This window comes from Pteropus medius, unplaced genomic scaffold (genome assembly GCF_902729225.1).
Source record: "Pteropus medius unplaced genomic scaffold, Ma_sr-lr_union100, whole genome shotgun sequence".
NCBI classification, from domain to species: Eukaryota; Metazoa; Chordata; class Mammalia; order Chiroptera; family Pteropodidae; genus Pteropus; species Pteropus medius.
In genome coordinates this window covers 944,932-959,589 of record NW_024348530.1, presented here as the reverse complement: position 1 = coordinate 959,589, position 14,658 = coordinate 944,932, and the positions used below count along the sequence as shown (strand labels likewise).

The window sequence follows — 14,658 nt, the reverse complement described above, 5'->3', positions numbered from 1 at the left end:
AGGTAACCTGGATGATTGTGCCACTGAGCCCCACAGGACACCTAGTATATAAGGCCACTCTACTAAGACTAGGAGACATAGCAGCTCTACCTAATACATAGAAACAAACACAAGGAGGTAGCCAAAATGGGAAAACAAACAAACATGTCTCAAATGGGAAAAAACAAAAAACAAAAAAACACACGGAACAAAACTCTAGGGGGGCGGTGGAAAACTAAACAAAATGGAGACAACCAATCTACCACATGCAGAATTTAAAACCCTGGTTATAAGGATGCTCAATGATTTCACTGAGAACTTCAACAAAGGGGTAAGAAACATAAAGCTGGAGATAGGAAACAACAACAACAAAAAGACCATTCAGAAATGAAGAACAATAATTGAAATAAGAATACATTAGAAAGAATCAACGGTAAATTAGATGGAACAGAAGATCGAATCAGAGATTTGGATGATAAGGTAGCAGAAAACTCCTAATCAGAACATCAAAAAGAAAAATAGTCCAATCAGTAGTTACAAAATAGTCATGGGAATGTGAAGTACATCATAGACAATATAGCCAAAAATATTGTAATAACCATAGATAGTGGCAGGTGGGCACTAGACTAATTAGGGGGATCGCTATGTAAATTATATAAACATCTAACCATTAGACTGTACACTTGACACTAATATAAAATAATATTGAGTGTCAACTCTAATTGAAAAATAAAAAGTAAAAATAAATTTAAATATGTATATGTGTGTGTGTGTGTGTATATATATGTATATATACACACACACACATATATATATATATATTTTTTAAAAAAGAAAACAAAAAATGATCTAACAATGTGAGGATAGTTTAAGGAGATACTGGGACACATCAACAACATCAAGTGTATCGACATTCACATTATCAGGGTACCAGATAGAGAAGAGAGAGAGAATGGAATTAAAAACCTCCTTCAAGGAATAATGACAGAAAAGTTTCCTCACTTGGCAAAGGAAATAGACATACTAGCCCAGGAAGTGCAGAGAGTCCCAAACAAGATAAACCCAAAGGGGCCTACACCAAGACTCATTATTATTAAAATGCTAAATATTAAATACAAAGAGAGAATCTTAAAAGCAGCAAGAGAAAAGTAGTTAGTTACCTACAAAGGAGCATCCGTAAGACTGTCTGCTGATTTTTCCACAAAAACTTTGCAGGCTGAAAGGGATAGGCAGGAAATATTCAAAGTAATGAAAAACAAGGACCTAAAAGCAAGATTACTCTACCCAGCAAAGTTATCATTTAGAAACAAAGGACAGATAAAGAGCTTCGCAAACAAGAAAAAGCTAAAAAAGTTCATCACCACCAAACCAGTTTTATAAGAAATGTGAAAAGGACTCTTTAAGAAGAAGAAAAAAGATTTAAAATATGGATAATAAAATGACAATCGTTACATATCTACAGACAATTACTTTAAATGTAAATGGATTAAATGCTTTAATCAAAAGATAGAGTAACTGCATGGATAAAAAACAAGACTCTTACATATGCTGCCTACAAGGGACTCACTTCAGATCGAAAGACACACACAGACTAAAGTAAAGGGATGGAAAATTATACTTTATGAAAATGGAAATGAAAATAAAGCTGGGGGATCAATAGTTGGACCAGGCAAAAAAGATGTTAAAACAAAGGCTATAACAAGAGACAAAAAAGTTTCAGTAATCCACTTCTGGGTATTTATTTGAAGAAACTGAAAACACTAATTCAAAGAAACATGGTCACCTATGTGTTCATTGCAGCATTATTTACAATAGCCAAGACATGGAGGCAACCTGGGTGTCCATCAGTGGATGAATGGATAAAGAGATGGTACATATATACAATGGGGTATTACTCAACCATAAGGAGAAGAATGATATCTTGCCATCTGCAACAATGTGGATGGACCTGGAGGGTATTGCGGTGAGTGTAATAAGTCAGACAGAGAAAGAGAAATGCCATATGATTTCACTTATATGTAGAATCTAAAGAATAAAATAAATGAACAAACAAAACAGAAAAAAGCTCATAGATACAGAGAACATTTCGATGGTTGCCAGATAGGAGGGAGGTGGGAGGTTTGGATCAAAAAGGGGAAGAGACTAAGAGATACAAATTGGTAGTTACAAAATAGTCATGGGGATGTAAAGTATAGCATTAACTTAGTCAATAATATTGAAATAACTATGGTATCAAATGGATACTAGATTTATCAGAGTGATCATTTTGTAATTTGTATAAATGTCTGATCACTATGTTGTACACCTGAAACTAATATAATAGTGTATGTCAATTGTAATTGAAAAATTAAATGATTTCATAGGAAGATATATAAATGCATGCAAAAACATTCGTTCTATATTGTTAAATGAGAAAAGCAACTCACAAAACATTATGTACATTACAATTGCCTTAGAAAATATTAAAAAGAAAAGGAAAGGAAAAATATCTGGACAGGTACATTAAAAAAATTAATAGTATAAGATTATAAGTAATTTTATAGTCTTTTTGCTTATCTGTATTTTCTCAATTTTCAATAATATACATTTATTATAAAAGTAACACCAAACTTTTATAACAAAAAGAAAGTATCCACTTCTTACAGCCTTATATACTTTTTAAGATCTTAATTGAAGGAAGCTCCTTAGATCTATACTAACTAGTACTTTAGAACCTCAGATATTACTTTTATTTAAATAAAAAGTGACTATTTGTTATCAAGTAACATAATTTTAGAAAATATAAATCTATGGAAGAAGTTGTATAATTGAATTTTGGTCATTGAATGCTATTTTTAATGGAATAGAGGACAATATTTTTGTTTGGCCTTCACTGAAAAGTATTACTTTAGACGATTGTATATGCATATTGAAACTTTTTTATTGCAGCTCAAATTATATTAAAATATCATTTTCAACAAGTTTTTTTTAAAAGAGAAAAAGAGACATTGGAAACAAATGGAAATAAACATTTAAAAAAGAGAGAGAGAAAGAGAGATATGTAGCCTCTAGAGCTGCAGTGTCCAATATGGTAGTTACTAGCCACATGGGGCTATTGAGCATTTGATACATAGCTAGTCCAATTTTACATGTGCTGGAAGTGTAAAATATACAACTTCTTTAAAGACCTTGTAGAGAAAAAGAATGTAAACTATCTGATTAATAATATTTATATTGCTTGCATGTTGAAATGATGATATTTTGCCTATACTGAGCTCTAGACTCCAGCCTAGACCTCACATCTTGCAAAAAAAAAACTTTATGGATAACCTAGCTTGTCTGAAGTCCAGATGGTGCTGCAGAGCCTGGGACCAGATTTGATTTACACTAGTGCTTCTCAAAGTGTGGTCCCTGGACCAGCAGCATCAGCATGATCTGACAACTTGTTAGAGATATACATTATTAGACTCCATCCCAAACCTACAGAATCAAAACCTTGGAGACAAGACCCAGCAATATGTGTGTTAACAAGCCTCCCCACCTCCATCCTGGGTAATTCTGATGCAAACTAAAGTTTGAGAAATGCTGATTTGAAGAATCCTATGGTGAATCTTATTGTAAATGCAAGAATACTTGGTTCTAGTCTATCAGTTTTTTAAAAATCTGGATTTCTATCTTTCATTATTTGTTTAAATAATGGCCCAGTTAGCAAAAGATAAGGATTAAAATGACGATTATTGATGATAATCTTTGTATGTTATAATCATACAAATACGACCCTCAACCCTAAAATATGTAAATAATATCTATTCACAATTCCCTCAGGGGATTAAATGTCTATTAAATAAAAATAACATCTATACATTTATTATTTCTACTGGATGTAGATAAAAGGCAAGGCCTTTTGGATGGGAAGAAGAGAGATTAGTTTTATTCATTCTTTCATTCATTCAACAATATTTATGGAGCATCAATAGGAAGAAAAATCTCTTGAATTCAGTCTGGGACCTCCTTTCCCTGCCTCTACATGGGCAATCCCACTAGGGAATTAATAGCACTAGTAAAAGGAATCCAGAGAATTAGTTACTACAAGCAAGAGTGGCTGAAGAAAAATGAAACAGCATTCCTCATAGCAAAGAAGCAGTGATCTCAAATTTCCCATAACACTGGTGTGGAGTTATTAAGACAGAAATAATTTCAGCATCTCCTTTATGTAATAGTCATAATAGTAACAGCTTTTTGGAAGCAGAAGCTTTTGAAACTGATTTTAAAAATTATGAATAACCATCATGAGTGTATTTTTCTTTTGAACTGTAATGTGGCTTTTAAAAGCAAATGGAATAGTTTTAGATGCCATTTGCTGCCATAAATGAACCTCACAGCATCTATTACATATCCTATAGTGGATGTTTAAACGCCTTTGGGTTACACTGTAATATTGATATAACAATATTCACTCCTGAGCATTTGGCATAAAGTAGATCTCTTTCAGAACTCATCTAAAAGGAGCTACATTATATATATATATAATATATATATATATATATATATATATATATATATATATATATATATATATATATATATAGTTTCCCAGTTGTGCTCAGTTCTAAAGTAAGGAGAAAAAAAAAAAGACAGGGCTTATCTTCTAGGAACTCACATTTTCCTGCATCTAGTCAACACTGGTTGTACCTAAGAATCACCTACAGAGCCTTTGAAAAAATACCAAAGTTCAGGCCTCTTCAAATTAAAAATATATATATTAGAAATGGGGACTAAGTACAATTAAGAGTTTACTGCTGGTAGAGCTGTTAAGACTGACAACTAATATCAAAACTAAAGTAAAAACTAAAAGTATAAATAAATTGTTATAAGAAGGCAACTAAATTTTTCAGGGAGAAGGCATCAATCTTCAGAGATTTCACCAAAAGTATAGATTAGACCGGGGTCAATAAGACATCACACTAGTTGTCCTACATTTTCTCAGACTTCTGTTTTCCCTCCTTTCTACGACCAATGTTAGTTAGTACTTTTTCTGAGATTCAGTGTAGATTTCTTCTTCTGCTGAGTCCTTTCCTTCCCACCACCACATATATTTGATACTTTTGGAGCATTCTTTTCTAAAGAACCTTTGATGAATCAGACAAAGACACATTTTATTTGTTTGTATGGCAGTGAGAATTACATGCATTCCCAGTTGTTTGTTTCTTTTGTTTTGCTGAACTCTTATACAGCCTATTGATTTTTCTTCAGACTGCTTTGGAATTGACACATATCCTCTTAGTCATTAAGTTTGTTTTTCATGCATGGGCTTTAAATTAGTTCTCAAATGTACTACTTCGTTCTCTTTTTGTCTAAATATCTCAGTATGGTAGCTAGACTACCTGGTTTCACCAACACTGACCCCACTATGGTGTAGCCAATGAGACCCTCACCCTTGGTTTTCAAGAGTGAAGTCTCATTATATTTCATACAATTCTTCTTCTCTGGAATACATGGCTAAAGATTTGCGAGGGAATGAGATGTCTAGAAACATTTTTTTTAAATGCCTACAGCACCTGGTATTTCTAGGTGATCTCTCATCCAAATACTAACCAGGCCCAACCCTACTTAGCTTCTGAGATCAGATGAGATTGGAAACATTCAGGGTGGCATGGCCATAGACTAGAAAGATTTTTAAAGTTATTTTTAAATATTTTTTTTCAATTACAGTTGACTTTCAATATTATTTTATATTAGTTTCAAGTATACAGCATAGTGGTTAGACATTTATATAACTTATGAAGTGATCCCCCCAGTAAGTCTTACATCTACCTGACACCACATAGAGTTATTATAATATCATCGACTATATTCTCTATGTTGTGCTTTACATCACCATGACTGTTTTGTAACTGCCAATTTATACTTCTTAATCCTTTCACCTTTTTCACCCAGCCCCCCAGCCCCCTCCCATCTGGCAATCATCAGTTTGTTCATTGTATCTATGAGTCTGTTTCTGTTTTTGTTTTTGTTGATTTTGTTCTTTAGATTCCACATGTAAGTGAGATCATATGGCATTTGTCTTTCTCTGTCTGACTTATTCCACTCACCATAATACCCTACAGGTCCATCCACATTGTTGCAGATGACAAAATTTCATTCTGTTTTTCTGGCTGAGTAATATTCCATTGTATATATGCACCACCTCTTCTTTATCCATTCATCCATTGATGGACACCCAGGTTGCCTCCATATCATTGCTATTATAAATAACGTTGCAATGAACATATAGATTCACTTGTCCCTTTGAAGTAGTATTTTGGGTTTGTTCAGATAAATACCCAGAAGTAGGATTACTAGGTTCTTCTTTGTCCTTTGTTATAGCCTTTGTTTTAGTCTACTTTATCTGGTATAAGTATTGTTACCACAGATTTTTTTTTCATTTCCATTTTGATTAAATATCTTTTTCCATCCCTTTACTTTCAGTCTGTGTGTGTCTTTTGATCTGAAGTGAGTCTCTTGTAGGCAGCATGTATAGGGGTCTTGTTTTCTTAATCATTCAGCCATCCTATCTTTTGATTGGAGTATTTAATTCCTTTTTATTTGAAGTACTTATTGATAGCTATATAATTATTTCCATTTTATTTTTCATATTTTTGCTACATATTTTTTCTTTTTCTTAAAGAAGTTACTAGAACATTTCCTGTAATACTGACTTGGCATTGACGAACTCCTTTAGCTTTTTTTTTTCTTTTAATCTGAGAAGCTCTTTTTCTGTCCTATGATTCTAAACAATAGCTTTTCTGGGTAGAGTAATCTTGGATGTAGGTCCTTGCTTTTCATCACTTTGAATATTTTATGCCAATCCCATAAGGGAAATCTTAATGACTGTCTAAGGATTGAAATCATAAGCATGTTCTTTAGCACAGTGGAATTAAACTAGAAAATACCCAAACGTTTCAAAATTCATTAAAACGTTTTCAAATAAAACAAAAATTTAAAGATAATAAACTCCAAATAAGGCTAAAACTTAAAAATAAGACTAAGGCAATACTTATGAAGAAATTTATAGCCTTAAAGATAAATTGATTAGCAAAGAAGAAAGAATAAAATCAATGCACTAATTATCTATCTCAAGTTGCTCAAAGAAGAGTAAAAGTAAAGAAATTTATGAAAGCTAAGAGTTGAAGTAATAAAATAGAAAATAATCATAAAATAAAGACAACCAGTAAAGCTAAAAGTTGATTATCTGAAAAGATTAATAAAATTAATGAAACTTTACCAAGGCTAATCAAGGAAAAAAGAGAAATACAAATTACTAAAAAATATATAATAATTTGCTTTATGGATAATTAAGAATATTATTATAAATTAGAATTAAAATAATTATAACATAATTAATATTCCTAAACTATTAGGAAGAAATTTATGCCCAAGATCTTTTTAATTAAAAATTATTGGAGTGACATTGATTAATAAAATCAAATAAGTTTCAAGTGTGCAATTCAATAATATGTCATATATATATATATATGTATTGCATTGTGTGCTCACCTGCCAAAGTTAGAGATCCTTCCATCACCAAATAGTTGACCTCTTCTGTCTCTACCTACCTCCCCTCTCCTTCTTCACCTTGGTAACCTCTAATCTACAGTCTACATCCATGAGTTTCTGTTTGTTTGTCATGTTTCTTTGTTACTTTCAGTCTTATATCCCACATATGATCATATGGTTTTCAACTTTTTCCATCTGACTTATTTTACTTAGCATGACACTCTCAAGATGCATCTACATTGCTGCAAATGGCAGAATTTCATCTTTTCTTAAGGCTGTGTAATATTCCAGTGTATATATGTACCACCTCTTCTTTATCCATTCATCCCTTGATGGACACTTTGGTTGCTTCCATGTCCTGGCCACTATGAATGATGCTGCTAGGAACATCAAGATGCTTATATATTTCTGGATTTTGTTTTTTGGGAGTAAATAACCAGTAGAGGGAATGTTAAGTCATATGGTAATTCAATTCTTAGTTTATTGAGGAATGTCCATACTGTTTTTCACAGTGATTGTACCAATTTGCTTTACGACCGACAGTGTATGAGGGGTTCATTTTTCCCTACAGCCTCTCCAACACCTATTATTACTTGTCCTGTGAATGATAGCCATTCTAACAGGTGTGAGATGATATTTCATTGTAGTTTTGATTTGCATTTCCCTAATAACTAGTGAGGTTGAGCATCTTTCCATATGTCTGTTGGCCATTTGTATGTCTACTTGAGAAAAGTATCTGTTCAGGTCTTCTGCCCATTTTGTAATTGGATTGTTGTTTTATTGTTGAGTTGATAAATTATTTAGCCCCTTATCAGAGGCACTGTTTGCAAATATAGTCTCCCATTTGACAGTTCCCTCTTTACCTCCTTCCTGGTTTCTTTTGCTGTGCAGAAGCTTTTTAGTTTGATATAGTCCCATTCATTTATTTTTGCTTTTACTTCCCTTGCCTTTGAGGTTAAATTTATAAAATCTTCTCTAAATCCAAGGTCTATAAGTTCAGTATCATGTTTTCTTCTGTGCAATTTTTTGTTTCAGGTCTTGTATGAAAGTCCTTGATCCATTTTGAGTTAATATTGGTGAATGGTAACAGATAGTCGTCTGGTTTCATTCTTTTGCATGTGGCTTTCCAGTTTTCCCTGCACCATTTATTGACGACACTTTCCTTTCTCTATTGTATGTTTTGGTTCATTTCGTCAAAAATTATTTGCCCATATAAACAGGAATCTATTTCTGGACTCTCAATTCTTTTCCACTGGTCTGTGTATCTGACAATATGCTTAGTATGATTTCAATCTCCTTAAATTTGATGAGGCTAAATTTTGTGTCCTAACATATGGTCTATCCTTGGGAATGTTCCATGTGCACTAGAGAAGAATGTATAAGCCACTGTTTTGGTATGAATAGCTCTGTGAATGTCAATTATGCCCAGTTGGTCAAATGTGTCATTTAAGGATATTTCTTTATTGATTTTCTGTTTGGATAATCTATCCATAGCTGAGAGTGGGGTATTTAGGTCCCCTACTATAATTGCATTTTTTTTCAATTTTCCCTTTTAGTTCTTTTAGTAGTTGATTTATATATTTTAGGGCTCTTTGATTGGGAACATAGATATTAATAAATGTTATGTCTTCTTGATGTATGGTTCCTTTTATCATTATGAAGTGTTCATCATTGTCTCTCTTTACCTATTTTATCTTGAAGTCTATTTCATCACATATAAATATGGCTATATCAGCTTTTCTCTGGGTGCAATTTGCTTAGATTATCATTCTCCACCCTTTCACTTTGTCCATATTTGTCCTTGCAGTTGAGATATGCCTCTTGAAAGCAGCATATGATTGGGTTTTGTTTTTTGGTCCTGACTGCTGCTTCGTGACTCTTTATTGGGAGTTCAGTCCATTGACATTAAGGATGATTATTGAAATATAAGTTTTTTTCCATAGCCATTTTATCTTTTGGTTTCTGGTAGCTCTGCATCTCCATTGTTTCTTTGTTCTTCTGTTCCTGTCTGTTATTTTAATTTGTTGGTGTTTTGTGAATTGTCCCTCTGTTCTCTCATTTTATATTATGTGTCTCAGTCTGTATTTTTGTTTTGTGGTTCCCATTAAGTTTATGTAAAGGATATATATAATATATACACACACACACACGTATACATACATACATACATATATACATACATACAGTAGATCATTTTCTTCTGCATGTGCCTTATCTCCATTTCAATTTGTGGACTTAGATCTCTACTTTCTCCCCTATCTGTTTTTGTTGTCTCAGATCATTGCTATATATGGTGAACATTAATTTCTAAGTTGCAGTAGCTGTTATCTTCTCTTTTTATAGTAGTTGTTTTTGTCCTTTAACTGTTATGTGATATTTAAGCTTATAATATCCTGTTCTTAAAAAGGGTTTCACTTTTCTTCTTCTGTCTTCCTGTTAGTCATCTTATTTATAATTATGTATTTTTTGTCCTTTTGTTTCAAGTATTTCCTGCAATGCAGACCTTGTGGTAGAAAATTCCTCAGCTTTTGTATGTCTGGAAAGGTCTTTATTTCTCCTTTATCTAAAGGAGAGTTTTGCTGGATATAGTATTCTTAGCTGGTAATTTCTTTCTTTCAATAGTTTGAATATTTCATTCCACTTCTTCCTGTTTGTAAGGTTTGTGCTGAAAAGTCCAACGATAGTCTAATTGGTTTTCCTTTATATATAACTGTCTTTTTTCTCTGGCTGCCTTCAGAATTCTTTCTTTGTTATTAGCTTTTGTCAATTTTAATATGACGTGTCTTTGAGAAGGCCTTTTTGGGTTGAGATAATTAGGTGTTCTGTTTGCTTCTTGGAATCAAAGATCCAGTTTTTTTCCCCTAGGTTTAGGGAATTCTCATTGACTATTTGTTTGAGTATGCTCTGTGTTTCCTTATCCATCTCTTCTCCTTCTGGTATCCCCATTATTCTTATGTCGTTTTTTTCTGATAATGTCAGAAAGTCTGACGTCACCTAGTTTTTTATGTATGCCCAAGATTTTGAAAATTTAGATATATTGTATAAATTGCTTGAAAAACACTACCTAATAAAAGTGTCATAGAAGAAATTTAAAAATTAAATGTCGTATACTTATTTTAAAACAATAAGTTGTAATTTAAAACCTTATTAAAATAAACAGTCTCAGATGTTAAGTATATTAGTGGTGGATTTTTCCACGCTTTTAAAGAAAACATAATATCACTTGTATGCAATTCAGAAAACTAAAAAAGAAGAAACATTTTACAAATTCTTTTATGTTGTTAGCATAACCTTGGCATGAAAACCTAAGAAGAATATTACTATAATATAATATAATAATAAAAGCCATTTCTATAATAAAAGTAAACAAAATTTCTAAACAAAATAGTAGCAAATTAATTTAGCAACATGTATATAAAAGATAATACATCATAATCACTTCTGGGGTTTATTCCAGGGATGTAAGGTTTAGCTTAACATTAAAAAAAAAAACAAGCAAAGCAATTTATTATAATAATATAATAAAGAGAAAGATAAAAACTAAATAATTTCAATTGATGCAAACAAAATTTCAATAGAGTCATAATCATTCTTAGCAAAGTAAATATTGAAGAGCTTCTCCTTAATCTAATAAAGGACAACTGCAATAATTATAGTAAATATTGTTAACAGTGAAATATGAAATATTTTCCTTGTGATGAGTATTGAGATAGGATTTTTTTCTTTCCCTATTATACTGCTAAATTTCTTGTTAAATTTAATATTTAAATTTTATTTAACATATGCTGCTAGTCTTTGTCAGGAAAATAAGACAAGGCAAGGAAAAAATAAATAAAAGTTGGAAAAGAATAAATAGCATTGTTATTTTTTGCAGGCAACATGATTGTATACACATAATTTTTAGATCTATAGATAAAATATTAGAATAAAAAATCCATTTATCATAGTTGCTGATTACAAGGTGAAGTTACACAATGCAACTGTATTTTAGTATGCAAGCAACAAATAAATATAAAATGAAATTCTAAGAAACAACTTTTATAGTAGAATCAAAAACCATCACATACTTATAAAAGAAAGACTAAAAAAATAAGACCTCTACATAGAAAACTACAAAGCATCATTGAGAATAATTATAGATTCTGAATAAATAGAATGTCTTTACCATGTTTATGATTTGGAAGTCTCAATATTGAAAAAAATATATCTACATATATACATATATATATGTATATATATTCTTCAAAATTGATTTATAGACAAAAAAGTCACAATAAAAATTCCAGAAGTGTATTGTAGCAATAGCTAATTTACTAGATGGATACATAAATGCAAAGAGCCAAGAATAGATAAGAGAAACGTAAAGAAGGAAAAGTTGGGAAACATTATACTACAAAATAGGAAAATATATTGTAAAGTTATGATTAAAACAGTAAGGTATTGATGCAAGGATGGACAAAGAGATTAATTAACAGAATAGAGAGTCCAGAAACATATGCAGTAGGAGAAGGGATGATCTTTCCAATAAATGGATCTGGCTTAATTGGATAATTATTTTGAAAACAAATGTATCTTTATCCTTACCTCACATCATAAACAAAAATAATTTCAGATAAATTTTAAATTTAAATTTGAATTGCAAAACAATAAAGCTCTCAAAAATAGTAAATTCTAGGTGAATATCTTTATAACCTTGTGTTTTGCAAATACTGTTTAAACAAGACACAAAAAACACTAATCATAAAAGAAAATATTGCAAATTGCACCTCATTAAATCTTTTAAAATTATGTTTATCAAAAGACGCTGTTATGTGAGTAAAAAGAAAACCACTGAGTGGGAGAAGACATTTGCAATAAATATATATGACAAGACTTTCAGCATTGTACATAAAGAATATATAAGGAACCCTATCATATTAATAAGAAAAAGAGAATGCTCAATTCTAAAAGAATTTAGTAAAAACTTCAAGCAACCATTTTGCAAAAGATGACTTCAAATAGCCAACAAGCATATGAAAAGATGTTCAACAATATTAGTCATTGGGAAAATGAAAATTAAAACCATAATTAATCACTAGATATACACTAGAAGAGATAAAATTTAAAAGATTGATAGCACCAAGTATTGGCAAAAATGTTGCACAGCTTGAACTCTCACATACTGTGTTTGGAAGTGTAAATCAGTATAGCTACTTTAGAGAATTTTAAAGAAGGAAAAGCGGAGAAATAAAAGCTGGCAAATTTTTGAATGCTAGTCATATGCACATTCCATGACCCAGCAGTATTTCTCCTATCCAAGAGAAGTGAGCTCATATCTGCATCAAAAGCCAAGGACATACATGCTGATATTATTTTCATTCACAACAACCAAAACTTTACTCAACAAAAAAGTAGTAAATTGCAATATATTAAGCAGTGGAATACTACATAACAACGAAAAACAATAAACTACTTATAGCCAACAACATAGCTAAATCTCATAAGCATAAAATATATAACAAAAGAAGCGAGACACAGAGTGCCTCTTGTATGATCATATTTATATGAAGTTCAAAAGAGATAAAATTAATCTTGATAATAGAGGTCATGATATCTTGTAGGGATACTAAGTGGAATGGTGTACAAGGCACAGTGGAGCTTTCTAGAATGTTGGTAATATACTTTATCTTCTTTTGGGTGGTAGTTACATTTATTAATATCTGTATCTGTCTATCTAGCTATCTATCTACTTAAGGTTTATACACTTTTCTGAATATATGTTGTACTTCAACAAAATGTTTACCAAGAAAATAGACCAAGACTGAAATGATGGAAGAAAGGGAGTGATAAGTACTGACAAAGCAATGCAGAAACAGAAAACAAATGCAAAATTTTGTCTGGATATGTATATTCACATTACTAAAATAAATGCTTTTTAATGAACAATGGAATCCTGCAGATCATTACTGATATAAAGAGAATGAAAAACTGCCTTTGTGTTAACTGAGAATTTGGGGACTTTATCTATGAACAGAATCTGGCTTCACATTATAATGATATAATTGAAAACACTTTATCTCCATAATGTGGGAAACCAATGCCCTTCTGTGTTATTTCTGTGTGTTATCATCTTTGTGTTCTTATCATCTGTGCTTCTTTTTAAAGAAATTCTCTGGTTTAAGATGGTAGTTTGAATAACATTTTTTTTTTTTTACCATCTGAGCCTACATCACCCTATTTTTTCATTCTAATCTCTCTCTTTCCCTAGTAATCTTCCAGCTTTATATTGGTAAACCACATTTTGCCATCTGACATCCTGAACCCTAAGAGTGATGTGAATCCTCTTTAAATCACATGTAAAGTTTTCTTTACTCTTTGTTGAATGTTCTTGGATTATTAGCAAGACTGCAAAAGTCTTTGGTGCATTTAAAGTAAGTCATAGAAAAAAATGTGTCAACTCTGTTATTTAATCTAGGATATTGAAATGGTTTAGACCCTTTGGGGGTATAAAATGTTCTTTGTTAATATTATAACATAGGAGAGAACCAAGATATCTGATAAAGCAAAAGATGAAACTGTCCGTGGTAAAAATAAGTAGTTGTTTCCTAGTTTGTGGAAAGGAGAAAGGGAAGAAGAGGACTATGAAAAGGTCAAGGTCTCTCACATTCTTCAGATGTCCAGGAAAACTATTAATTTCTAATTAGATTTCTGATGTTATATTTAAGAGGAGCAAACTAACTCATTTCAAAAGAAGACCCCTTAGGTAGGTTGTGGTACTGGGTGAAAATGCAATTAAGAACTCCATTTTATTATTGTCCTACCAAATATTAGTAGTAGCACATAAGATTTTGCCTCAGGCTGTGCTTTCTAGGGATATCAGACTAAGATAGAGACCATTTATATAAACTTAAAAATCAAAATATTTATACTTATCAGTAATAAAATTATTTTAAAAACATGCATGGTTCAGTTACACATCAATGCCAGAATAGTGGGTACTTCTTGGGTAAAGGGATTAGGGAATGCTTTAACTTTATTGGTGATATCCTAATTATATAAAAAGAAAGAAAAATCTGAAGAATATATGATAAAAATGTGTTTATGTTTATAAATTCTGAGTGAAAGACACATTATATATATATGTGTATATATATATTAGATCAATCCTATTAATAAATGGACAAA

General features: G+C 31.4%; 1 pseudogene; it reads right to left on the bottom strand.

The window, feature by feature from the left end:
* Positions 1-5,504: 5,504 nt before the first annotated feature.
* LOC120616445 (uncharacterized) lies at positions 5,505-5,623 on the bottom strand (annotated as a pseudogene).
* Positions 5,624-14,658: the final 9,035 nt, after the last annotated feature.